The sequence below is a fragment of the Rhinopithecus bieti genome, unplaced genomic scaffold, assembly GCF_001698545.2.
Source record: "Rhinopithecus bieti isolate Rb0 unplaced genomic scaffold, ASM169854v2 scaffold_1583, whole genome shotgun sequence".
Taxonomy (NCBI): domain Eukaryota; kingdom Metazoa; phylum Chordata; class Mammalia; order Primates; family Cercopithecidae; genus Rhinopithecus; species Rhinopithecus bieti.
The window spans coordinates 2,484,067-2,510,569 of record NW_016803645.1 but is presented as its reverse complement, the minus strand read 5'-3'; the positions used below and the strand labels follow the sequence as shown (position 1 = coordinate 2,510,569).

At 37.6% G+C, this 26,503-nt stretch overlaps 1 protein-coding gene across 8 annotated transcripts in view; it reads left to right on the top strand.

Moving 5' to 3' along the window:
• OPRM1 (opioid receptor mu 1) overlaps positions 1 to 26,503 on the top strand; it is a 126,168-nt gene that overhangs the window by 69,272 nt on the left and 30,393 nt on the right. Inside the window, exon 3 of one of the 8 annotated variants that reach the window (XM_017892148.1) lies at positions 11,645 to 12,596. The exons of the other annotated variants lie outside the window; for them this stretch is intronic. The gene's annotated coding sequence lies outside the window, so the exon portion shown is untranslated. Of the gene's footprint in view, positions 1 to 11,644; positions 12,597 to 26,503 lie in introns of those variants that run through there. 8 annotated transcript variants of the gene reach the window in all.

The following is a 26,503-nucleotide window of genomic DNA, read 5'->3' as shown; positions in this document are numbered from 1 at the left end:
AGCACTATTCACAATAGCAAAGACTTGGAATCAACCCAAATGTCCATCTGTGACAGACTGGATTAAGAAAATGTGGCACATATACACCATGGAATACTATGCAGCCATAAAAAAGGATGAGTTTGCGTCCTTTGTAGGGACATGGATGCAGCTGGAAACCATCATTCTTAGCAAACTATCACAAGAACAGAAAACCAAACACCGCATGTTCTCACTCATAGGTGGGAACTGAACAATGAGATCACTTGGACTCAGGAAGGGGAACATCACACACTGGGGCCTATCATGGGGGAGGGGGAGGGGGGAGGGATTGCATTGGGAGGTATACCTGATATAAATGACGAATTGATGGGTGCTGATGAGTTGATGGGTGCAGCACACCAACATGGCACAAGTATACCTATGTAACAAACCTGCACGTTATGCACATGTACCCTAGAACTTAAAGTATAATAAAACAAATAATAATAATTTTTTTAAATCCCATTAAAAAATGGGCAAAGAACATGAACAGACAAGTCTCAAAAGAAGACATTTATACAGCCAATATACATATGAAAAAAAGTTCAACATCACTGATCATTAGAGAAATGCAAATCAAAACCACAGTGAGATACCATCTCATACCAGTGAGATTATTAAAAAGTCAAGAAACCACAGATGCTGGTGAGGCTGTGGAGAAATTGAAAAGCTTTTACACTGTTGGTGGGAATGTAAATTAGTTCAACCACTGTGGAAGACAGTGTGGCAATTCCTCAATGACCTAGAGCCAGAAATAGTATTTGACCCAGCAATTCCATTACTGGGTATATACCCAAAGAAATATAAATCATTCTATTATAAAGACACATGCATACATTTGTTCATTGCAGCACTATTCACAATAGCAAACACATAGAATTTACCCAAACACACATCAATGATAGACTGGATAGAGAAAACGTGGTACATATATATCATGGAATAACATGAAGCCATAAAAAGGAACTAGATCATTTCCTTTGCAGGGACATGGATGGAACTGGAAGCCATTAACCTCAGCAAACTAACACAGGAACAGAAAACCAAGACTGCATGTTCTCACTTATAAGTGGGAGTTGAACCATGAGAACACATGGACACAGGGAAAGGAACAACACACACTGGGGCCTGTCAGGGAGTGCGGGGGGAGGGAGAGCATCAGGATAAATAGCTAATGCATGCAGGGCTGACATAGGTGATGGGTTGATAGGTACAGCAAACCACCATTGCACACGTTTACCTATGTAACAAACCTACATGTCCTGCACATGTATTCTGGAATTTAAAATAAAATTAAATTGAATTTAAAACATAAAATAAAATTAAAAATCTAGCTGTCTTCTATTAATTCAGAACATTAAAGAGATTTGTAAACATAAAAAAAGTCATTATAGTTTTAACACGGATTTTATTGACTCTATAGATTGGATTCAGCAGTATGAACAGTCTAACAATATTAATTCTTCTAACCTATGAACATGAGGTGTATTTCCATTTGTTTCTGTCTTCTTCAATATTTTCATCAATGTTTTATAGTTTTTTCAGTGTAGATGTATTTTACCTCCTTGGTAACATTCATTTGTAAGGTTTTTTTTTTTTTTGGAGCTATTGTAAATGAGATTTTAAAATTTTCTTTATCAGATGGTTCATTGTTAGTGTGTAAAAATGCTACATTTTTATGTTGATTGTGACCTACAGCTTTACTGAATTTTGCTATCAATTCTAACCATCTTTTGGTAAAGTCTTTAGGATTCTCTATACATAAGCTTATGTCATCTATAAACAGGAACAATTTAACTTCTTCCCTTCTAAGATGGATACCTTTTCTTTCTCTTGCCTAATTGCTCAGATTAAGACTTTCAGAACTATGTTGAATAGAAGTGGCAAGAGTGGGCATGCTTGTCTTGTTCCAGATTTTAAAAGAAAAGCTTTCAACTTTCCCCCATTCAGTGTAATGTTACTTGTGGGTTTTTCATAGATGGCCTTTCCTGTGTTGAGGTACATTTCTTCTATACCTGATTTGTTGAGAGTTTTAATCACAAATGACCATAAATTTTATCAAATTCATTTTCTGTATCTATTGAAATGATCCTATGGTTTTTGTTCTGCATTCTATTAATGTGATGCATTCATTTGCATATGTTGAACCATCATTGTATCACTGGGCTGAATCACACTTGATCATAGTGAATGATCTCTTTAATAAGATGTTAAATTACGTTTGCTAGTTTTTTACTGAGGATTTTAACATGTATGTTCATCAGGAATATATGCCTGTATTTTTCTCTTGTATGTGTGTTTGTCCTTGTCTGGTTTGGTATCAAGGTAATGCTGGCCTCACAGAATGAATTTAGACAATTTTTTCTCCTTCAATTTTTTTGAAATAATTTGAGAAGAATAAGTATTAGTTCTTCTTTAAATATTTGATAGAATTCAGCAGTGAAGTCTTCAGGTCCTAGACTTGTCTTTGATGGAAGACTTTTTATAAATGATTCCATCTCCTTATTCATTATTGGTCTTCTCAGTTTTCTATTTCTTCATAATTCAATCTTGGTAGGTTGTACGTGCCCATGAAATTGTACATTTCTTCTAGGTTATCCAATTTGTTGGCATATAATTGCACATGATAGTCTATTATAATATTTTTTTCTGTGATATCAGTTGTAATGTCTCCTTTTTCATCACTGGTGTTCTTCATTTGAGTCTTCTCTTTTTTTTTGAGTCTAGCTAAAGATTTGACAATTTTGTGTATCTTTTCAAAAAATAAACTCTTTATTTTATTGATCCTTGGTAATTTTTTACAGTCTTTCACTTATTTCTGCTCTGATCTTTATTATTTTCTTTCTTATACTAATTATTTGTTTATTTTATTCTTATTTTTCTGGTTCCTTGAGGTGCAACATTAGGTTTTTTATTTGAGATCTTTCTTCTTTTCTGATGTAGGTATTTACTGCTCCAAATTTCCTGCTAAGTACTGCTTTTGGTGTATTCCACAGGTTTTGGTATGTTGTGTTTCTATTTTCATTTGTCTCAAGTAATTTTTTAATTTCCCTTTCAGTTTCTTCATTGACCCATTGGTTTTTCAAAAGCATATTGCTGAATTTCCATGTTTGTAAAGTTTTCAAAGTTCCTGCTTTTATTGATTTCTATCTTTATTCCAATTATGTTCAGAAAAGTTACCTGGTATGATTTCAACCTTCTCAAATTTTTTTCAGACTTGTTTTGGGCCTTACATATGATCTATCTTGGAAAGTGTTTTATGTGCGGTTGAGATATTCTGCAGTTGTTGGATGGAATATCCTGTAAATGTCTGTAAGTTTCATTTGGTCTAGAGTACAGATTAAATCCAATGTTTCTTTATTGATTTTCTGTGTGCATGACCTGTCTGTTGCTGAAAATGGGATGTTGAAGTCTCCCACTACTATTGTATTGCCATCCATCTATTCCTTTAGATCTATTAATATTCACTTTATGTATTTAGGTGTTCTGATGTTGTGTGTTTGCATTTACAATTGTTACATTTTCTTGTCGAATGAAACCCTTTTTCATTATGTAATGTCCTCCTCTATTTCTTTTCATAGTTTTTGACTTAAAATTTATTTTATCTGATATAAATATAGCTACTCCTGCTCTCTCATGGTTTTCATTTGCATGGAAAATCTTTTTCTATACCTTCACTTGCTATCTATGAGTGTTCTTACAGGTGAGATGAGTCCTTTGCAGGCAACATAGAGTCAGCTCTTGTTTTTTTCATTCATTTAGGCATTATATGTCTTTTAATTGAATAATTTAATCCATTTACATTCAAGGTAATTGTTGATAGGTAAGAACTTGCTACTGCCATTTTTTAATTGTTTTCTGTTTTCTACCTGTTTTGCATATCCGTTGTTCCTTTCTTTCTCTCTTACTGTCTTCCTTTGTGGTTGAGTGATTTTATCATGTTTGATTCATTGCCTTTTTTTGAGAGAAAGAAGGTGTATTAGTTCATTCTCACACTGCTATGAAGAAATATCCGAAACTGGGTAATTTACAAAGGAAAGAGGTTTTGTTGACTCACAGTTCCACATTGCTGGGGAGGACTCAGGAAACTTACAATCATGGTGGAAGGCAAAGGAGAAGCAGGCACTTTCTTCACAGGGTACAGGACAAAGCAAGTGCAAGCAGGAGAAATGCCAGATGCTTATAAAACCATCAGATCTCCTGAGAATTCACTCACTATCACGAGAACAGCATGAGGGAAACTGCCCCCATGATCCAATTACCTCCACCTGATCCCACCCTTGACATGTAGGGATTATAAGGATTACAATTGGAGGTGAGATTTGGGTGGGGACAGAGAATCAAACCATCTCACAAGGTCTGATTCTGTCACCCAGGCTGGAGTGCAGTGGCACAATCTTGGCTGACTGTAACCTCTGCCTCCTAGATTCAAGCAATCCTCCCACCTCAGTCTTCTGAGTAGCTGGAACTACAGGCATGCACCACCATGCCAGCTAATTTTAGTAGTTTTTGTTTGTTTGTTTGTTTGTTTTTAGTAGAGATGGGTTTTCACCATGTTGGCCAGGCTGGTCTTGAACTCCTGGCCTCAAGAGATCCACCTGTCTCAGCCTCCCAAAATGCCGTACTCAGCCACTATACCCAGCCATTACTTCTTTTGTTAAACATATCTATCGTAGGTTTTTGTTTTTTGGTTACCATGAGGCTTACAAAAAAAAATCTTGTAGGTAACAATTTAACTTCATAAAATAAAACTCTATATTTTACTCCACTCCTCACCATATTTTGAATTTTCAGTGTCACAATTTACATCTTCTTATATTGCAAATCCCTCAAAGAAGTTTTTGTATTCTATGATTTTGTCTTTTAACCTTCATACTAAAGATATACACAAGATATACGTGATTTACATACCCCCATTACAGTACAGTCATGCATCACTTAATAACAGGTGCTGAGAAATGCATCATTAGGTGATTTAGCCATTGTGTGAACATCATAGATTGTATTTACACAGACCTAGATGATACTGACTACTCCACACCTAGGCTATATGGTATAACCTATTGCTCCTAGACTACAAACCTGTACAAATTTTTACTGTATTAAACACTGAATCTTATGGGACCATCATCGTATATGCCACTTGTTGACTGAAGTGTCATTACGCAGCTCATGACTGCACTCCCTTTTACTAGTGAGTCTTATATTTTTAGATGTTTTCATGTTACTCATTAGCGTCCTTTACTTTCGGCTTTAGCATTTCTTGTCCTGTGATAAACTTCCTCAGCTTTTGTTTGTTTGGGAAAGTTTTTAATCTATCATTCACTTATGAAGGACAACTTTGCTGGGTACAATATTTGTGAATGGCAGGGTTTTTTTTTAAATTTTTCCTTCTGTGTTTTGAATATGTCTTCTCACTCACTCACTCAAGCTTGGATTGTAAGGTTTCTGTTGAGAAGTTTGCTGTTAAATGTATTGAAACTCCTTTTGTGTCGCTTCTTTCCTCTTGCTGCTTTCAGGATCCTCTCTTTGTCTTCAATCTTTGAAAGTGTGCTTATATTGTGTCTTGGTTTAGACATATTTGGATTAAGCCTGATTGGAGACTTTTGGACTTCCTTTACCTTGATATCTATATTTTTCTCCAGGTTTGGAAATTTTTCTGCTATCATTTATTAAATAAGCTTTCTATCCCTTTGTCTATCTCTAATCCCTCTTGAATGCCAAAAACTGCTAATTTGCTCTTCCAGTGTTGCCCCATAAATTCCATAAGCTTTCTTCAATCTTTTACATTCTTTTTTTCTCCTCCGACTGTAAATTTTTAAATAACATGTCTGAGTTTACAGATGTGTTTGTTGTGTTTGTTTTGCTTGATAAATTTGCTTGATGCTCTTTATTACATTTTCACTTTGTTCTGTATTTTCAGCTCCAAGATTTTTATTTGATGTTTTATTCCTTTAATCTCTCTGTTAAATTTCTCAGATAAATTTCTGAATTGTTTTGCTATATTTTCTTGAAGTTTACCAAGTTTATTTATTTATTTATTTATTTGAGATGGAGTGTCACCTGCCATGTCACCCAGGTTGGACTGCAGTGGTGCAATCTCAGCTCACTGCAACCTCCACCTGCTGGGTTCAAGTGATTCTCCTGCCCTCACCTCCTGAGTAGCTGGAACTGCAAGCACATACCACCACACCCAGCTAATTTTTGTATTTGTAGTTGAGATGGAGTTGAAGCGCATTGGCCAGACTGATCTCAAATTCCTGACCTCAAGTGATCTGCCCACCTTTGCCTCCCAAAGTACTGGGGTTACAGGGGCTAGCCACTGTGCCCGGCCTTACTAAGCTTTTTTAAAACAGTATTTTGATTTCTTTTCTGATAGTTCATTTATCTCTATCTCTTTAGAGTTAGACCTTAGCACCCTATTTTGCCATTTGATTATGTCATGTTTCCTTAATTGTCCTTGATATTCATGGTCATGCATTGATGTCTGTGCATTGAAAAATGAGTACTTATTCTAATCTTTGCCATCTGACTTTGTCTGGAAATGTCCTTCAATAGTCCAGATATTCTGGGTAGATTGTCTGATGTGGTATCTAAGACCCTGATTGCTGCACCTGTTTCAGCACTAGGGGGTGCCTAAGCCTAGGACTGCCATGCCAGCACAGTCTGGGCTGAAATTGTTTCTGTGGTTCCCAAGTTTTCAGATGTTTGGGATGGGATTTTTGTCTGTGGTTAGTGGCTGGTTGGATTTCTGTCAAGAGGAAATGAAGCAAGAGAACTCCTATTTTGCAATCTTGTTCATATTACTCCCTTTTGGCATTTCTTGCAGGATAGGCCTAGTGGTAACAAACTCTTTCAGCTTTTATTTTTCTGGAAATATCTTAACTTCTCCCTCACTTTTGAAAGACAGATATAGAATCATTAGGTGACAGTTTTTTTTTTTTTTTTTTTCTTTTAGCATTTGAAATTACCAACCCACTGCCTCTGGCTTCCAAAGTTTCTGATAAGGAATATGCTGATAATCTGATTGAGAATCTCTAAGATGAGACAAGTTTCTTCTGTCTTGCTGCTTTGTTCTTTATTTTTGTCTTTCAACATTTTGATTATGTGTCCTGAGCATCTCTTATACGTGACAAGTTTCTTCTTTCTTTCTGTTTTTAAGATTCTCTCTTTATCTTTGTGTTTCAACAGTTTGATTATGTGGGTCTCTTTAAGTTCACCTTACTTAGGGATCATTAGCTTTTTGGATGTCTATATTCTTGTCTTTCACAAAACTTGGGAAGTTTTCAACTATTATTTCTTCATGTAATCTCTCAACCACCCCACTCTCTTTTCCTTTTGGATTGCCACAATATGTGTGTTAGTCCATTTCATGGTGTCTCATGGGTCCCTTACGCTGTGTTTTTACTTCACCTTTTTTCTTTCTCTTCTTCAGACTTGATAGTTTCAATTGTCCTATTTTCAATTCCTACTCAACCCTGCTTTTGAATCCTTTTGGTCATTTTTTTTAAATTTCAGTTATTATTATATTCAGCTCTAGAACTTCCTTTTGGTTTCTCTTTAGATTTTCTATTTCCTTATTGATATTTTCATTTTGTTCATACATTGTTTTCTTGACCTTCTCCATATCCTCCTTTTGTTATTTGAGTAGCTTTCAAATGGTGTTTTAAAGACTTCTTTAGTAGATTTGTCTTCTGATCTCTCTCAGTAACAGTTTCTGTTGTTGTTCATACTTTTTTCTTTCTTTGTATGCCTACTAATTTTTTTTTCAAAAATAGACATTTAAATCTGATAATCTGGTAACTCTGGAAATCAGGTTGTCCCCTTTCCCCAGAGTTTGCTGTTATTTTGTTTCATTTTGATTTGATTTTGATTCTTGTAAGTTATCTCTATGCCAATGATTAGCCTACGATATAAACTTAATGTCTTCTCAGGCATTTTTCTGAGCCTGTGCCTCTCCCTTGGCTTGTTAGTGACTTTCTGATTTTCCTGGTATATGCAGTTGCTTTTGAATATCCTAGTCTTTAATGTCTGATTGTCAAAAAAGGAAAAACAAATGAAGTAGGGGGAATATGGTCCTGGTAATTTAAATTCCCTGGAAGTTGCTCAGTTACAGGAAAAGAAATTTGTAATATTTGGAGGTGAGGAGATACAACAATGACTATCTGTCTTTGTGTCTGCACCTCCATGATCAGAAGCAGCAGTCAGCACTCAGAACATAGATTCTGATATTTGGAGGACAGAGTTCTTCTTGCCTACCTTGGCTCCTGCAAGCTGCATGCAAGCTTCCTGCAGCTCATGCACTGCCTCCAACCAGGCTCAGGGTGAGAGACAGAAAGCTGCTAGCCAGATAAGAGCAGAAATTGACCAAAATTAACCACAGTTTACTGTCAAGCATTCCCCTGGAAGTTGCAAGCCTTCAATAACACTCCAACGTTCAAAAATATTTACAACAGACAGAATATGCTAATGCAGTTGTTATCTAGATGGGAAGACAGATTCTTGAAGCTTCTACTCATCCATCTGCCCAGAATCTTTGCCACTGTTATTTAAGAGGTGGTATCATGCATCTTGAAAGGCTGTGATGAAGATCAAGTAAGAAAAATCCAAGTAAACTCTTTAGAGCAATGCCTAGCTTTCAACAAATGTTGGCTATAATTATAATGCTCAAAAACAGTATCTATCTCCATTATTATTTAATTTGTTTTAATGATAATTTTTGTGGTAATATCATCAACACTTCACATTTATGGAAATTGAGCCTCAGCAACTTGACTAACATCACAGACACAGTGTTCAGATTTTTATATCCTAATTCCAAACCCAATATTCTTACTACTAGAATATGCTGGACTGTTTTACTCCTAAATTGGTTAAGAAGCCAAATATAGGAGGAGGTTAACAAATTAAGGTAGCTGTAGTTACTCAGTGGTCTGTGGGTTCACAGCATTTTAATAGAGCCGACTTTGCTCTTAAGATAGAGTAAGCAGTTGGTATGACTCAGGAATCTCTAGGAATGTTTCTTCCTTAAAAGGCAAGCTTTTGCTTCTAAATCCTGTAACAATTAAGATTCTAATTAAGGGAACATTGGATAGACATATTAAGGAGCAAAATACCTCTAGAAGGTATTGAAAATACTCACTATAAGTATAAGCCAGTTGATTACAACTGAGCAAGCAAGTCTTCACTTTGATAACTTCTAGACCTAAAGACCATGTTTAACTGATATTTGAAGGTATGAAATGCATAATATGGAAAGAGATTTAACCTAGAGCATGGTGAAGATCTAGCTAAAGGCACAGTGTGTAGTTATAGATGCTGAAGGAAGGAAGCAGCTCTAAAACAAAGTGAGATGGTATCCAATACTAGCTTTCATACTCCCAGGTCCACCTGAGATGGGTTTTTGCCTGCCACAGATAGACACTGGATAAGTATATATGCCAAGATTTCAGTGGTGCAGCAGCTGATGTAGCTACAATGCCCCTTAAGTGGTCTGTACCCATCTGTCAACATCATTGGAAAATGTCTATTGTTTCCCTCTAATTGCTGATTTTTGTTGGCCTGCTAATCATGAAGCCTGATCCTCATTGTTATCTTCAAGTATATTGTATTATCCATGCTCACCAGACAAAACCACCAGGAATATCGCTGTAGTTTAAAAAAAAATAGGTTTATTGATCTTGCTGCAGCAAGGGACACAGAACATCCAGGGATTTCAGTTTATATTTGGTGATTTGGGAAAGGATTCAAAGAAATGAAGGTCTATCCAGACAGGGTGCTGTCTTAAAGCAAGAGAAATTTGATGAATGAGCATCAGTACTTTTTTATCTAGGAGGCAGAATTAAGCACATAAGGCTAGAGTTGTCATTGAGCAGTGGTCAATGACAATAAGAAGCAGTGGTTACTTAATGTTAACTGGAAAAGGGAGATGCTTGCCATTTTTATGGTTGTGGATGATTTTGGTTTTCTCTCTTGTCCAGGCATGGTTACAAAGTTAACTTATTTTTGTCTTGTTGCATCACACCATGGAGAGACCTCATCTGAGGTTTATATTCTATGGAATTTTGTTCCACAGAGGAATACCACAGACTGATGGTTAGCAACTAGGCTGCTCCCCAAAAGCTCTCAGGGACTTTTTTTGGTCTTTCTCACAATTACTCAACTGACTATTATATACTGTCCATTCTCCTTCTTTGGCAATAGGAGAGGGATAAAAATGAGAATCAATGTGGGAGTGGTAAGATAACAAGCGCTGGGAAGTTATGGTTTATTCTTATTGAAGGGAAATCTCCTAAGAATGTGAGATGATTAGGAATGTCATAATTAAACAAATATATAAATGTGGCCATTAGGATCAAGAGAATGCATCATGTTGCTCAGGCATAGCAAGGCAGGCAATCGAGTGCAGATTGAAGGTGATCTCTGTATTTATAAATATCAATAGATAAAACAGATAATACTACTATAATCATCACATATGTTACATAGCACTAAGATTTCATGTGCAAGCATGCAAAAAGTTGAAATGTATTTTCAAATTCGTTGATAGCACAAGATTTGCTTTTATTCAATACTAAAACTGAGTACTTGTTTAAAGTGAACTTCAATCTTTCATTTTCAAGATAGCTAACTGAAAACAAGCACAAGACTCCACTCCTGGTGTCCAAACTCCAAAACATGATAGAAACTATTTTTTAGATAATATAAAGCAATAAATCAATGGACAGTCATACATTGGTTTATGAAAATGACAGAGAAATTCTTACTAAACAATGTGATCTTTTAAAGGGCCCTATTAAAGGTTATTCCTGTTTTCTCTGCCATTTTTGAACCAACTGAGAGATAAGACAAAAGGAATTAACAACTTCACTACTGGTAAATATCTTTATAATGAAAAGTTGTGCAGTAACAATGGCTTCCCAATTCTTATCCCAGAATGCAGCATACTAAACCACCTGATTGCCTGCTTGGACCACTGGTGACCTCCGCACATGGATACCCGCCCCTTTAAAATTTAGAAAATAGAATAGCTTTGTGTTTTCCTTGGGAAGCTGAACCTCAAAGAAAGAGAGAAAGGGAGAAAGCTATACATATCCTATTCTTTAAACATATAAACTAGCTAATCACTCCTCCTTTTGAAAGGAGTGAATAATGGAACTGAGAGAAATCAAAGCAGAGAAATGGTGGATGACTTCACTCATGAAACATGAAGTCAGAAGAAAGGAGGTTCTCCCATTGCAGATAAACTAAAATGCTGAAAGAAAACCTGAAACTAAGAACAGCCAATATAAGCTGCAGGTAGTCGAGGCAACCCCACTGATATTCCATAATGAGGCAGATTTCCACAGTGGTAGCAGGCATGTTAGTTTACTCTTTTATATCTTCCAGGCTAGACATAAGCAACGGTGTCCTTTATAAAATTCATGCATACTTACGGAAGAGATACTAGGCTATACCTGGGAGACTAGCACTTCTCTGCAGGATTAGAAGGAAAGATAAGTAGTCGAAATCAGATGACCAGCCACTAATGTATTACATCTACTACAAGCCATCTCATCCTCTGTTTTTATTGAAAACTGCATGGTGTGTAAACTCAGGAGCTAATTCTAACCTTTATCTCCAGCCAGGCTGCACAAGCAGAAGCAGTGAACAGTCTACCAGGGAATATTATCTTCAAGGATCAGCTCAAAGCCAATAATCATCACACTGTTGAAGAGTGACTGCCCCAGGAAAGAGACAGGGCACCAGTGGGAACACAATAAACAGAAGAATTTACACTTGAGGAAACAGAATAAAAAAGTAATCACACAAGCACTTTAAAATAAGTCATATCAGGCATGGTGGTTCACACCTGTAATCCCAGCACTTTGGGAGGTGAAGTCATGTCGGTCACTTAAGTCCAGGAGTTCGAGACCAGCCTGGCCAACATGGCAAAACCCATCTCTACTAAAACTACAAAAACTAGCCAGTGTGGTGGCCCACGCCTGTGATCCCAGCTACTCAGGAGGCTGAGGCAGCAGAATCATTTGAACCTGGGATGTGGAGGTTGCAATGAGCCAAGCTTGTCCCACTGTACTCCAGCCTGGGTGACAGAGCAAGACGCTGTCTCAGAAAAATGAATGATAATAAGTCATATTTCACATTTTCAGAGAGATAAAGGAGAGAATTGGTTTATGAAATAGGAGGAAGCAATTCAAAAATAATAAGAGGTGGTTATTAACAAGCAAAGCATAGCACCTAAATTCCCAGACAACCTAGGTTTCAATTCTGGCTCTGACGACAATCAATAGTTGGATGTCTCCAGGGCAAATTGCTTAACCAATCTGTGTCTTCATTTTTCCATCTGTAAAATGAAGATAGTCATGGTATATACCTTATATATGTGGTATGAGGATTAAATAATTTAGCATTAGTAAAGCACTCTGAACAGTATCTGACACATAAATGTTTGTTAAATAAACAAACAAATTGGAAATTCTAAAAATAACAACCATAATTTTTGGTATTCAGGATTTTATGGGTGAGCTGAAAACCAGAAGGAGAGAAGACAAAGAGCATGTTAATGAGCTGGAAGAACATAGAAAATGAGATGGAGGCCGGGTGTGGTGGCTCACACCTCTAATCCCAGCACTTTGGGAGGCCAAGGTGGGCAAATCACCTGAGGTCAGAAGTTCAAGACCAGCCTTGCCAACATGGTGAAACGCAGCCTTTACTAAAAATACAAAAATTAGCCAGGCATGGTGGTACACGCCTGTAGTACCAGCTACTTGGGAGGCTGAGGCAGGAGAATCACTTGAACCTGGGAGGTGGGAGGTTGCAGTGAGCCAAGATCATACCAGTGCACCCCAGCCCGGGGTACAGAGCAAGATTCCTTCAAACCAACCAACCAACCAACAAACAAAAAAAGACAAGAAAAGAAAAGAAAATGGGACAGAAATGGAGAGTATGAAGAAACACATAAGATACTGAAAGGATAGACACAGAAAAGCTAAAATTTATCTATTAAAGGTAGAGAACAAAGGAAATGGAAGAGAGGCAATATTGGAAGAAATAACAGCCCAAACATCCTGTAACTAAAGAAAGAAATGAGACTGAATTGATGTCTCTGTGTTCCAAGCACAATAAATATTTTTAAAAATTCTTGCCATATTTTAATAAAATTCAAGAACATACAAAAGAGATAAGATTGCAAGTACTACAAGAGAAGAGAAAATTATATTTTTAAAGGGAATAGAATGAGAGTTTTCAACAACACAATCGGCATCAAGAAGACAATGAATAGAGCAACATTTTCAAAGTGAACAAAAACTACTTTGAACCTTAAGCCAAACCAGCTCTCTTAGAGGTTATATCCTCAACGTACACTAGAAACATGCTTTTTAGAGCTATTGAAGGAAATAGCAACATAATCAGTTACAAATATTGAAAATGATACAGTGAAAATAGAAAAGAGACAAAGCAAAAGAACTGGCATTTTCATTACAAGGATGAAATTATGTATTTGTACCTTTTCATAGAGATTAAATCTGTTTTTTATATAACCAACTAAAATAAGCACTTTTTTTTTCCCGACAGAGTTCTGCTCTGCTCCCAGGTTGGAGTGCAGTGGCGCAATCTCGGCTCACTGCAACCTCCACCTCCCGGGTCAAGCATTTCTCCTGCCTCAGCCTCCCGAAGAGCTGGGATTATGAGTGCAGGCCAGCATGCATAGCCAATTTTTATAATTTTAGTAGAAATGGAGTTTCACCATTTGGGCCAGGCTGGTCTCAAACTCCTGACCTCAAGTGATCCACTCACCTCAGCCTAAAATAAGCATTTCAAGTGCTACTATACAGGGGGCTTGAAAGACTTAGAAGACTCAACCCTACCTCTGAGATATGCCCCATGTGTTAGAGAGAGGAAGGGTAGAACAGTGAACAGACCCAGGGAATCCCAGTCTGTCATTTACTGGCTTTATAGATTGGGGAAAGGGAGCTGATGTCTCTGAGCCTTAGCTTTCTTGCCTGTAAAATGGGGATGATGAAGTGCCCATCCCATAACTTTATGAATTACTTAGTGCAATACCGGGCATGTAGACAATATTCATTTTCATTACTCCTCTTCTCGTGTATAAGGAGATGCTTGAAAAGGCAATCACCATGTAGTAGGATTTTACTTTATTTTTATGTTATTCTTTGTATTTTCCTGTATTGTGTATTTGTACAGTAAGCATGTATTATTTTTACAAAGTTTAAATAATGCACCCTGTAAAGGAATCAATATTTTAAATTATCAGAAGAAGATTTCAGAGATCATTTTTAATAATCTCAGAATAAGTAAGACCTTTATGAAAAACATGGACAGACACATACACCACAGGTAGTCAAAATGTAATACTTCTAAGGGACAAAAACACTATGAATAAAGTTAAACAATAGCAATCTTTGAGGAAATATTTGCAGCATGTATCTTAATTTTTTATAAATCAGTAGGAAAAAGGTAACCCAATAAAATGGTCAGAAAAGAAAATAAATTCATAGAAGAGGCAGTACAATTAACCCAGAAATAGATGAAATTATTTTCAACCTCTAAATAGTATACTGTTAATTGAAACAATAATGGCATATTACATATCATTCATAATATTGGTAGATATGGCTGGACATGGTGACTCATTCCTGTAATCCCAGCACTTTTGGAGGCTGAGGCAGGCAGATCGTTTGAGCTCAGGAGTTCAAGGCCAATTTAGGCAATCAAGGGAGATCTCATCTCTAAAAAAAATAAACAAAAAATTAGCCAGGTGCAGTGGTGTGTGCCTGCAGTCCCAGCTACTTGGGAGTTTGAGATGGGAGGATCATTTAAGTCAGTGAGGTCAAGGCTACAGTGTGCAGTGAGCTGTGATCACCCCACTGCACTCCAGTCTGAGTGACAGAGCAACACTCTGTCTGAAAACAAACAAACAAAAGATTGGTAGATGTTTTAAAGTTTTTTGACATCAAATATTGGGAGGATGTAGGAACAAACAATCATGTGCCTCAGATCAGAGGACAACTGCTTTTCCAGGTAATTTGGGTGACCTTCTCTAAACAGAAATGTGGATCCTCTGGAAACTGCTAACACCAGCCCAGAGAAAGATTTGCACAAAGAGACAGTTACAGCAACACCCATTGCAGCGTTGCTAATAATATTGAAAAATGAACAACGTAAATGCCGAGTGGCAAAAAGGATACACAAAATGAGACGTATTCATGTAAAATACTACTACACAGCTATTTTTTAAAAAATGAACTAAGCCGGGCATGATGGCTCACACCTGTAATCCCAGCACTTCTGGAGGCTGAGGGAGATGGATCACCTGAGGTCAGGAGGTTGAGACCAGCCTGGCCAACATGGTGAAATCCTGTCTCTACTAAAACTACAAAAATTAGCTGGATGTAGTGACGAGCACCTGTAATCCCAGCTACTTGAGAGGCTGAGGCAGGAAAATCTCTCAAACCCGGGAGGTGGAGGTTGCAGTGAGTCGAGATCAAGTCATTGGACTCCAGCCTGGGCAACAAGAGGGAAACTCCATCTCAAAAAAAAAAAAAATGAACTAAGTCTACAGGTATTAAAATGAAGAACCCACAAAATTATATTGCTGACTAACAAGTTGAAGGAACTCACAAAATATACACAAAGTAGATGCAGTATGTTACTATTTGAGTTAAGAAAATAAATAATGTAGTCCGGGCGCCATGACTCACACCTATAATCCCAGCATGTTGTGAGGCTGAGGTGGGCAGATCATCTGAGGTCAGGAGTTCAAGACCAGCCTGGCCAACATGGTGAAACCCTGTCTCGACTAAAATATATAAAACAAAAAATAGCTGGCCATAGTGGCATGCACGTGTAATCCCAGCTACTTGGGAGATTGAGGCATGAGAATCGTTTGAGTCCCAGAGGCAGAAGTTGCAGTGAGCCAAGATCATGCCACTGCACTCTAGCTTGGGCTGTAGAGTGAGACTCTGTCTCAAAAAAATAAAAAATAAAAATAAATAACACTGCATTGTATATTTTCTAAGGGTACATATTTATGCACATAATTATTGTCAAGGCAATGTAACAGTCCAAACTCATGAGACAGAGAGAGTGTGTGGTGTGTATGTATTTGAGGAAAAGAGGCATATGATACTGGAATTGGCTTAAAGGGGTCTTTAGTATTATTTGAAACTTGTGTACAAGTGTTTGTACACAAAAATTTGTGTTTTCATAAACTGATTAAAATTAATTTTAAAATTGAATGAAAAAAGAAAGTTTGACTCAATACTTGTTTAAAGACTACATGTGCTAAAGGAGATATAATCAAGTCATTACTGTAATATAAAACAGACTAACCTGAAGAGAATTGGGAGAAAGAAGAAGAAAGGAGGAAGAAGAAGAGGAATAGGAGAAGGAAGAAGAAGAATAAGAAGAAACGGAATACGTAGTAGAAGTAGCAGTAACCGCAGTAATAGTAACAATAGTCATTAGCAGAACTCAACCTAGAGAGATCACACCCATGGAAAGGATCAAAAGACATCATGAAGGAGATAGTATTTGAATCGGGCTCATTATCAATATTTCACTCCAGGTATATTTTGGCCCAGTCTTCCATAGTCATATCCTAGAACTGGACATCAAGAACTCCAAAATCTCCCCTGTAAGAATCATCACCTTTCAGACCAGCACCTCTTCCTTTCCAGACCCTGAATCTCATACCTCCCCTAAAACTGAGCTCTTCAATCCATCATCCTCATTCCTTTTTTATAAACTACAAATCTCACATGAGCACCTAATACTGCCAAGCAAATGTTTCTCTGCTAAATTTACTTTCCTATTCTCTTCTCTTCTAGACCTCCGACCTTTTCTTCTCTATCATTTCCTTTCATAGATACTTCTGGGTTTTATTTTATTTATTCATCCAACAAATATTCATTTTGTTCCTTTCCGATAGAATTCAGAACAGTAAATATGGATTCTTTCTTGAAGTTTTGCTGACATGTAAAACAAATGAAAATTATAAAACAGAAAAAAATGCAGCTAATAGAGGACTTTCAATAAAAAAACAATAAAAGCAGGCAAAAAAAGTTCTCAACAGATCTACAAGCCTCTTCTGTATCTGTACCCATATTTTTAGTCTTGTTGCCCTTCATAATCAAGAAGAAATCAACCAATCCGCATGTGCTCCAAACCCCACCCCCTTTCAGTTTCTCAAGACATTGCTCATACTCTATTTTCCCTGCTTCTTCAAGTTTTCATTGCTACAAATGATTTAATAGCACACATACATTCTCTAGTATATCAAATCATAAGGAGGTTGTTTCTAGGATTTTTGTTTTGTTTTGTTTTTAGAGACAGAGTTTCACCATGCTGGCCAGGCTGATCTTGAACTCCTGGCCTCAAGTGATTCTCCCACCTCATCCTCCTAAAGTGCTGGGATTACAGGCATGAGCCACTTCGCCCAACCTTCAAATCACGTTTTTTAAAAAATGAAATAAGGCCAGGCATGGTGGCTCATGCCTGTAATCCCAGCACTTTGTAAAGCTGAGGTGGGTGAATAACTTGAGGTCAGGAGTTCAAGACCAGCCTGGCCAACATGGTGAAACCCTGTCTTTACTAAAAATACAAAAATTAACTGGGCATGGTGGCACACATCTGTAATTCCAACTACTCAGGAGGCTGAGGAAGAAGAATCGCTTGAACTTGGGAAGTGGAGATTGCAGTGAGTTGAGATGATGCCACAGCACTCCAGCGTGGGCGACAGAGTGAGACTCCATCTCAAAAAATAAAACTAAAAATAAAAACTAATTAATTAATTAAAACAAAAACAGAAATCTTTCTTGAACTCACAGTTCTCTTTCCCTCTTGGTACCAAAATATCTCCAAAGACTTTTCTAAATCGTTGACTTCCAGATCCTCACTCCCCATTTACTTTTTTTTGTTTTTTAACTCATATCTATTTATCATCCAACCCTACCACTCCATGGAATTTGCCAAGGTTATTAACAGGTACTTTGTCAAAGGCAGTGAGCATATTTCTGTTACTCAATCTCCTTGCATTCAGCAAATTTGACCACTATAGACTTCATGGTAATCTTTCTTCTTTTGACTTCCTTAAGCCCAGCTCTGGGTTTCTTACTTAAATTCTCTGGCCATTTCTAAGTTCCTCTACCTTTCTTGGAGCTTTAACCTAGGCCCTCTTCTTTTCTGTGCGTATACTTTCTCCTTAAGTTTTCTTCCTCAGTTCCATGCTTTATAAACTACCCATATGTCAACTACTCCCAAAGTCACACCACTAGCCCTGTCCTCTCTTCTAAACTCCACATTCCAAATGCCTATTTAATTTCCTTACCAGTTACCTAATAGGCACTTAGCAAAAATAAGAAATAAAAATAATATCCATTGCATATATCTCCTTTCAGTAATTCCTTTTTATACTGCAGGTCTGTTATCCTTAAAACCAGACTATGAGAGTAAGCCTGTATTTCCAAGAAAGGGAAAAAGAACCCACAGGGAGAGCAATTGACTATCAATTCCATTATAGAATTTTGAAAGCTTTAGTTTTAAAATGCAAAACTAGATGGATGAGAAAGGAAAATGTTTTTAATGAATTCTGAAAGCTTGCACTTATTATGAAAAACATATCCTAGGCTGCATGTGGCGGCTCACACCTGTAATCCCAGCACTTTGGGAGGCCAAGGAGGGAGGATCTCTTGAGCCTAGAAATTTGAGACCAGCCTGGGCAACATGTTGAAGCCCCATCCCTCATCTCTACAAAAAGTACAAAAGATTAGCCAGGCATGGTGACGCATGTCTGTGGTCCCAGCTACTTGGGAGGCTGAGGTAGGAGGATTGCTTGAACAGAGGAGGTCAAAGCTGTAGTGAGTCATGATTGTGCCACTGCACTCCAGCCTGGGCGACAGAGCCAGACCTTATCTCAGGAAGAGGGTAGGGGGGAAGAAAGGATCATCCTAAAAACTGAAAGAATACAGCTTATGCAATAGGTCATACATTAGAAAATAAAAGTTGTTGAAAATGTTGATGATCCTGCCACACAGAGAGGAAGACAGGAGAGAGGAAAACATTCTGGGTTGGGGAAAGACATTTGAGAGGATAGGAGAAAGAGAGTAGGAGAAATTAACTGAGTGTGAGCCCTGCCTTTACCAACTGATCATCTCATTCCCTCACTCCAGGAAAAACTCTTTATGGGGAAATAAACAAAAGGAATCCAAAACAATAAGAGATGTGACCTCTCACCTGACTGGAATTCTGGAGAGAGACACTTCCCAGAGTGTCCCAGGGTCCCCTGGAGTAGCTAGAGGGGAGTAGAAATCTGGCCAGATGACACTTGGCAAAGAGAAACTGAAATGGTCTTTCAATATGAGAAGGAGACCCAAAATGGGGTAGAGCAGGTTAATGGAGTTGGGAACTTTTGTGCCAGCCAGAGGCACCTGCGCTGCGTGTGGGAAGTGAGCCCTCTAGAGTCTTGTGGTAGAAATCCAGGGGAGACACCAGAGAGATCATCAGGCTCCCTCCAGGAACAGCTCTGAGAGCCAGAGTTGAGAGGTGAGCAGGGAGGGGCTCGAAATATGTAGGGTGGGGCTCAAGACTCATACACACTGGAGTGCTCTGTAAGAAAACGATAAAAAAAATCACAAGTAAAAATAAGAAACTAAAGCGGATAATTCAATGGAAAAATGATTTACAAATATAAAGTTTTAAAATTTGACAAATAGCACAAATATCACAAAATTCAGAAAAGATACTTTTTTTATCTTTTTAATTTGTTTTCATTTTTTAGAAATGAGATCTTGGTCTATTGCCCAGGCTGGAGTGCAGTAGCATGATTGTAGCTCACTGCAGCCTTGAACACCTAGGCTCAGTGGATCCTCCCACCTTGGCCTCCCAAAGAGCTTAGGACTAAAGATGTGAGCAACTGCACCTGGTCAGAAAAATTAATATTTTTGCTAGTTAACTCCCTGCCATACCTCTGTAATGCTTTCTTAAATGGTAGGCTGTATACTTTAGGAATGCCTGATTATTTGATTAAAATTTCAGATTATCATTTTCTATATGGAAAAGGGAATAATAATTAGTTTATCTAGCATGGTTAATCAAAAATTTATTTATTTTTATTGATATTTTACATAATTTTTTAGTTTGCAAATTGATCCTGGAATTGTCATTTAAATTTGTAAGATTGTCAGATCTGGGCACATTTCTATCAAGATCATTTCTTATATGAGCTATAAGATTAATCAGGGAAGTTTTTATCACATAAGTGAAATGTAATCCAATATGTTGAGACACATGAAATATGTGATTTCACATACAGACATACTCACAGCTTTAGTACTGCAGCAAACTTAATGCCTTCAAATGCAAGAATCCTGATAAATTCTATTTCAAAACAATTGCCATCAAAAAGTTACAGTCCATGAATAATTGCATTTTACATGTATAATCAGCTATAGTCACGATACACGAAAATTGCTTTGACTAGATATGATAAAAATCAAATCCTCTACTTACAAAAACGTGTGTAAGATGATTTTAAAATTTTCCCACAGATTGGGTTCTGCCTGACATTTCAAACCTCATTTCTCTCACATTCACATATTTCTGACGTAGCCTGCAAAGTGCATTCCTAGCTTTCCTCCCTGTCTCACTCCCTCTTTTCCTCTCTGTTTTTTTCTGGAACTTGATCCTTCTCTGCCTTCAGCATTCTTTCCATTCTGCATCACAGCACAGATCCCATCTGCTCGCATTAGAATCATTATCTAGAGTCTGGTGACCCGTACGTGAGTGGCTCCGGCTAAACTATAGACATTTCCAATGACTTAATGAACAGTCTCCTTTGTCCCGCAACAGCATACATCCAAAGTGTCAACACCAAATCTGCTTTTCCTCTCTGCCTTCTCTGTTAGGCAACGATATTGCCATCTATTCATTCTCCCAGGCTAGAAATGCGGAAGTCACATTACACCCTTCTTTCATTCCCTCCTTCTAAAAAATAATTAAGTCTTGTTGATCCTTCTTTCTAATAATCTCAATTCTCCATTTGTTGTATCTTCGTAAGTGATTTTACTGATTATTGTGTTGTTCTCATTGTGGTGGTGGTGGGGTGGAAGAGGTGAGAAAGAGTAAGTACCTTTTGAGAAGTATTGTCTCTGAGAAACCAATACGACAAGCAGGCGCAGATGTCCAAACAAAAGGAGAAAACGTAGTCACAAATCTGGGAACAGAGAGGTTGGGAGTCAGTTTACCTAGAACTGATCAGTTCAAACCACGGATTGTAAGAAAATACAGGAAATCATGTCTAAAACACCAAAAGCAACGGCAGCAAAAGCCAAAATTGACAGATGGGATCTAATTAAACTAAAGAGCTTTTGCACAGCAAAAGAAACTACCATCAGAGTGAACAGGCAACCTACAGAATGGGAGAAAATTTTTGCAACCTACTCATCTGACAAAGGGCTAATATCCAGAATCTACAAAAACCTCAAACAAATATACGAGAAAAAAACAAACAACCCCATCAAAAAGTGGGGAAAGGATATGAACAGACATTTCTCAAAAGAAGATATTCATACAGCCAACAGACACATGAAAAAATGCTCATCATCACTCGCCATCAGAGAAATGCAAATCAAAACCACGTATGTTTATTGCGGCACTATTCACAATAGCAAAGACTTGGAATCAACCCAAATGTCCATCTGTGACAGACTGGATTAAGAAAATGTGGCACATATACACCATGGAATACTATGCAGCCATAAAAAAGGATGAGTTTGCGTCCTTTGTAGGGACATGGATGCAGCTGGAAACCATCATTCTTAGCAAACTATCACAAGAAGAGAAAACCAAACACCGCATGTTCTCACTCATAGGTGGGAACTGAACAATGAGATCACTTGGACTCGGGAAGGGGAACTTCACGCACTGGGGCCTATTATGGGGAGGGGGGAGGAGGGAGGGATTGCATTGGGGAGTTATACATGATATAAATGATGAATTGATGGGTGCTGACGAGTTGATGGGTGCAGCACACCAACGGCATAAGTATACATATGTAACAAACCTGCACGTTATGCACATGTACCCTAGAACTTAAAGTATAATAAAAAAAAAAAAAGAAAAAAAAAAAGAAAAAGAAAATACAGCAAAGAGCCGGGCACGGTGGCTCACGCCTGTAATCCCAGCACTTTGAGAGGCTGAGGCGGGTGGATAACAAGGTCAGGAGATTGAGACCATTCTGACTAACACGGTGAAACCCCGTCTCTACTAAAAATACAGAAAAAAGTAGCCGGGCGTGGTGGCGGGCGCCTGTAGTCCCGGCTACTCAGGAAGCTGAGGCAAGAGAGTGGCGGGAACCTGGGAGGCGGAGCTTGCGGTGAGCTGAGATAGCACCACTGCACTCCAGCCCGGGCGACAGAGCGAGACTCCGTCTCATAAATAAATAAATAAATAAATAAATGAAAAAAAGAGAAAAGAATGCAAAGGATATGGAAAAAATAAACAATTATGACTGTTACAGCATTCACTATAATGAGAAAATGTCTCAAGATTTCCAAGATACTCTCAGCACAGTCATCTTTGAAAAGAAGATAAGAAAGCTTTACATGCCTACCTCAGTGTGGCCAGAGAGGCAGAAGAGTATTTCTGGGACACATTGCTTACAACATGCTCAGCAATGCACTCCTAGAAATACACGTGGCCCGCAATGCAAGCTAGACTCTACTTTAGTTTTAGATGGAGTCTAGAGAAATGGCAGAAAAGCCTCAAATACTTGTACCTCTCTGTGCCTCGAGTCCTTCACCATCAAGCAAAGGTGCCTCTTTGCTTAGTTTCATAGAGGCCTCTTCCGGTCTTCTCTTTTTGAGGCAAATTAGCAAGCAATAGTTCCTTTCCTGTAGCAGGATTCAGAGACCTGATGTCACCCCTTTTACTCTTAGACAATGTGATCTTCAAAGTCTCATTGGGATCTTCTCATTATTCCATGACTTTCTATGATTGAAGTTTTTTTTTCATTTGACAGTGAATTGGCATAGCAAAAACAAATATTCCTTCTTCATTCTTACTTCAAAAATTGCTGGTCTCCCAAGAAAAAAATGTTCTATCCTACACACAAAAGATAAAATAACCCAAGCCCTTATTTCTTTATTTAAATTCCATTCAATGAGTGTTTACTGGTGCCCATCTTGTGCTGGGTTCTATGCTGAATGGATTATTTTTTCTATTTTATTTTGTTAAATTATTCTATCCATGTTACTTTTCACATTTTACTTCTATTGAGTGATTATATGTACAATGCCATTACCAAAAGTGTATATTAAGCCTTATATTTGTTGTACTAAGTGCAATAAAAAATAATTTTACTGGTAGTCTAAGTTCTCTAGAAATTTAAAGTCTACAGCATATGCTTGCACTTCTACAAAAGGTAATTTTCTAATATTAATAATGATGAAATTGTTTTATCATATTTTGAAGTTGTTTTCTTTGTTGTTCCTTCCATATTAAAGAAATACCTAGGGTTATATACCATGATTTGAAGTTGCTAGTAGTGCATACTTGATTTTTCATTTATAAAATTCCCAGATCCTAAAATATAAGAAATGACCTTTCTTCTTAGAAGTTATAAGTTTGAAAGGTAAGCTATTTCTAAGCTCTAAATATCAGGTTCTTAGAATAAAAGCAAAGCAGTGTTCTCTGTAAACCGAAAAGCTATAGCTCCTGAGATGGATGCTTCTATGCTGTTTTCAAAGTCTTTGGTCCAAAAAAATAAATCTTCTATATATTTGCCAACAAAAACCAAACCCACAGATAGGAATATTTCATCTAGTTATAACTGCATATATATGTAACCTGATATATATATATATCAGTGAATATAGCATAGTAACAACATTTTTCTATAATGTATAAATACTATTTGTCACAGAATACAGAAATCAGAGAAGCAAAACATGTCATTTTTATAGAAACTTCTGATAAGTGCTATTCATGTCCTGAAGTAAAGTTTTCAGAAATCGAAAAATGCAGGAAATGGGCACTTCCAGAAAGCATAATGCAAAACAGGGAGAGCAATGTCTCTTGGCTGTAATGGAAGCATCTCTCTTTCCATTTCCTTTCCCACACCCAGAGGGGTAGTGCGGTGACATGCAGCCATGTTCTCTCCTCACCCTCCACTCCAGTTTCCAATTCCAAAACAAGAATTTAAAGAGCCTTACAAAAATGCGTACCAAAAAATAAGAGAAATAAAGGAGAAGGCAGGCCAATAGAAACCAAGAGAGAATGAAACAATGATATTAGCAGGAGAGGTGACACAATAGAAATGTATGCCATGAGCTTCTACACAATTATTATGAGGATACATAGATTTTCCTCTGATATTTTCAAGCACCAAATGCAAAAAGAAAAATATAAGTAGTTATTCATTTTACGTTTTCTACATACAAAGTTCATCATGGTTCTGAGAAAGCAACTTCCCCTTGCTCTGTCTGACAGATAGTTTACTCAAGGTTTGTCATTAGGGGACCTGGAGGAGGAAGAAAGCGGAGAAGATTGGGAGAGGACAACACAGCAAAGACAATGTGGAGAGAAAGAGTGACATGCCACCAAGAAGACGGATAGTCATCCCACTCTGGTGACACACAGAGATGGAAACAGGCACTTGTCCTCTGGATGGAGATGCCTCTTTGCTTAATTTCATACAGGCCTCTCCCCATCTTCTCTTTTTGAGGCAAACTAGCAAGCAATAGTTCCTTTTCTGTCACAAGATTCAGAGGTCTGATATCACCACGCTTTCCCTTTGCTGATAGTAGCTCATTGGAAATGTCATTAACTACATAACATCACTTTGAAATAAATGTAAATTAAATGTTTCACAACATTTTATAGCAAAGTGAGAAGTCCTCCATTCTCCTCTTCACTAAGATGGTGGAGAATATAATACAAAAAAAGAACCTAATATGTAGTCTTTCTCCATGTTAATGCCAATAGAGGATAATCACTAGTTTTGATTATGTTTTTTCTTATTTTAGAACTCCCCCACAGACACACACACACACACACACACACACACACACACACACACACTCACAAGTAAAAACGCACCTGGGATATCAGAATGGAATAGATGGATAATAACGGATAAAATTAATTCAGGTAGATACTCATTTGACCACAGTCTTTGTCTAAATAATTACTTGAAATGTAGGAAAGTATCTTTATTTCATTGGATTGATCCAACTAATTATGAGTATTAAAGGATGACACTCTAGGGAGATTTTTTTTCTCAACTAAAAAAGTTAATTTCCATGTGAGGGTAAGTGGACATAAAAGTCATGGCAATTGCAAGAAATATATCTTTCCAAGCACAATGTTGAACATATAAAAGGGGCTCCTTGAATTCTTACTGAATTAGGTATCTTTCTTCACACCACTTGGTAAAAAAAATGAAAAGTCAGAAAAATCAGCCCCAAAAGAGGTGAAACTCTTCTGCCTGTCACCACTGACTCTATTGTGAACATATGAAAAAGGTAGTTGAGCAATATGAAGGCCATTATGTGGAATTAAAATAAAAAACACACACAAGTTGGATTCTAAAATGTGTCCTTCCTCGTCTCACTCTCTTGATCAGTTTTATTTCTGTACTGAGACACAATCATCACAATTCAAAGAATTAACCACAGGCCGGGTGCGGTGGCTCACGCTTGTAATCCCAGCACTTTCGGAGGCCGAGGCGGGCGGATCACGAGATCAAGGGATCCAGACCATTCCGGCCAACATGGTGAAACCCCATCTCTATTAAAAGTACAAAAAAAAATTAACTAGGCGTGGTGGCGCTCGCCTGTAGTCCTAGCTACTCCCGAGGCTGAGTCAGGAGAATTGCTTGAACCTGGGAGGCGAAGGTTGCAGTAAGCTGAGATCGCCCCACTGCACTCCAGTCTGGTGACAGAGTGAGAAAAAAAAAAGAGATAATTCACCACAAAACTAAACAGAAGTTTACAAAGCCCCTCAGGTGTACAGAGGTAATTTATTCAATCTGGCTTCACTTAGCACAAACAGGTCAAAATCAATCACATTTTAGTAAGTAGAAATAGTTGGAGAAATGTGTGAAGAATAGGTCAAAAGATAAATAGGAATTATTTTATAACCATAAGAAAGGAAGAACATTTATAAACAAAAGTCATATATACAACATAAAAGAACAGGTGAGCTGCCAACAAATGGGTCTCACAATGCCTTCTCCCCAACGCTTCTGGAAGCTCCATAAAAATCACTCTAATTGATCAAACACTGTCGGTTCTCAGAAGAACACAATATTTTTCAAAAACGAATAGTGTGGTAAATTTGTTTGAATTCATAAAACAGCTATTTAATCATCTAGACCAAAGTTAAAGAAATACCTACTACAAAAATTTTAATGGGATAATTAGAATGAAACAGCGTGGGCCACTGCTTAGAGCAAAAGATGGAG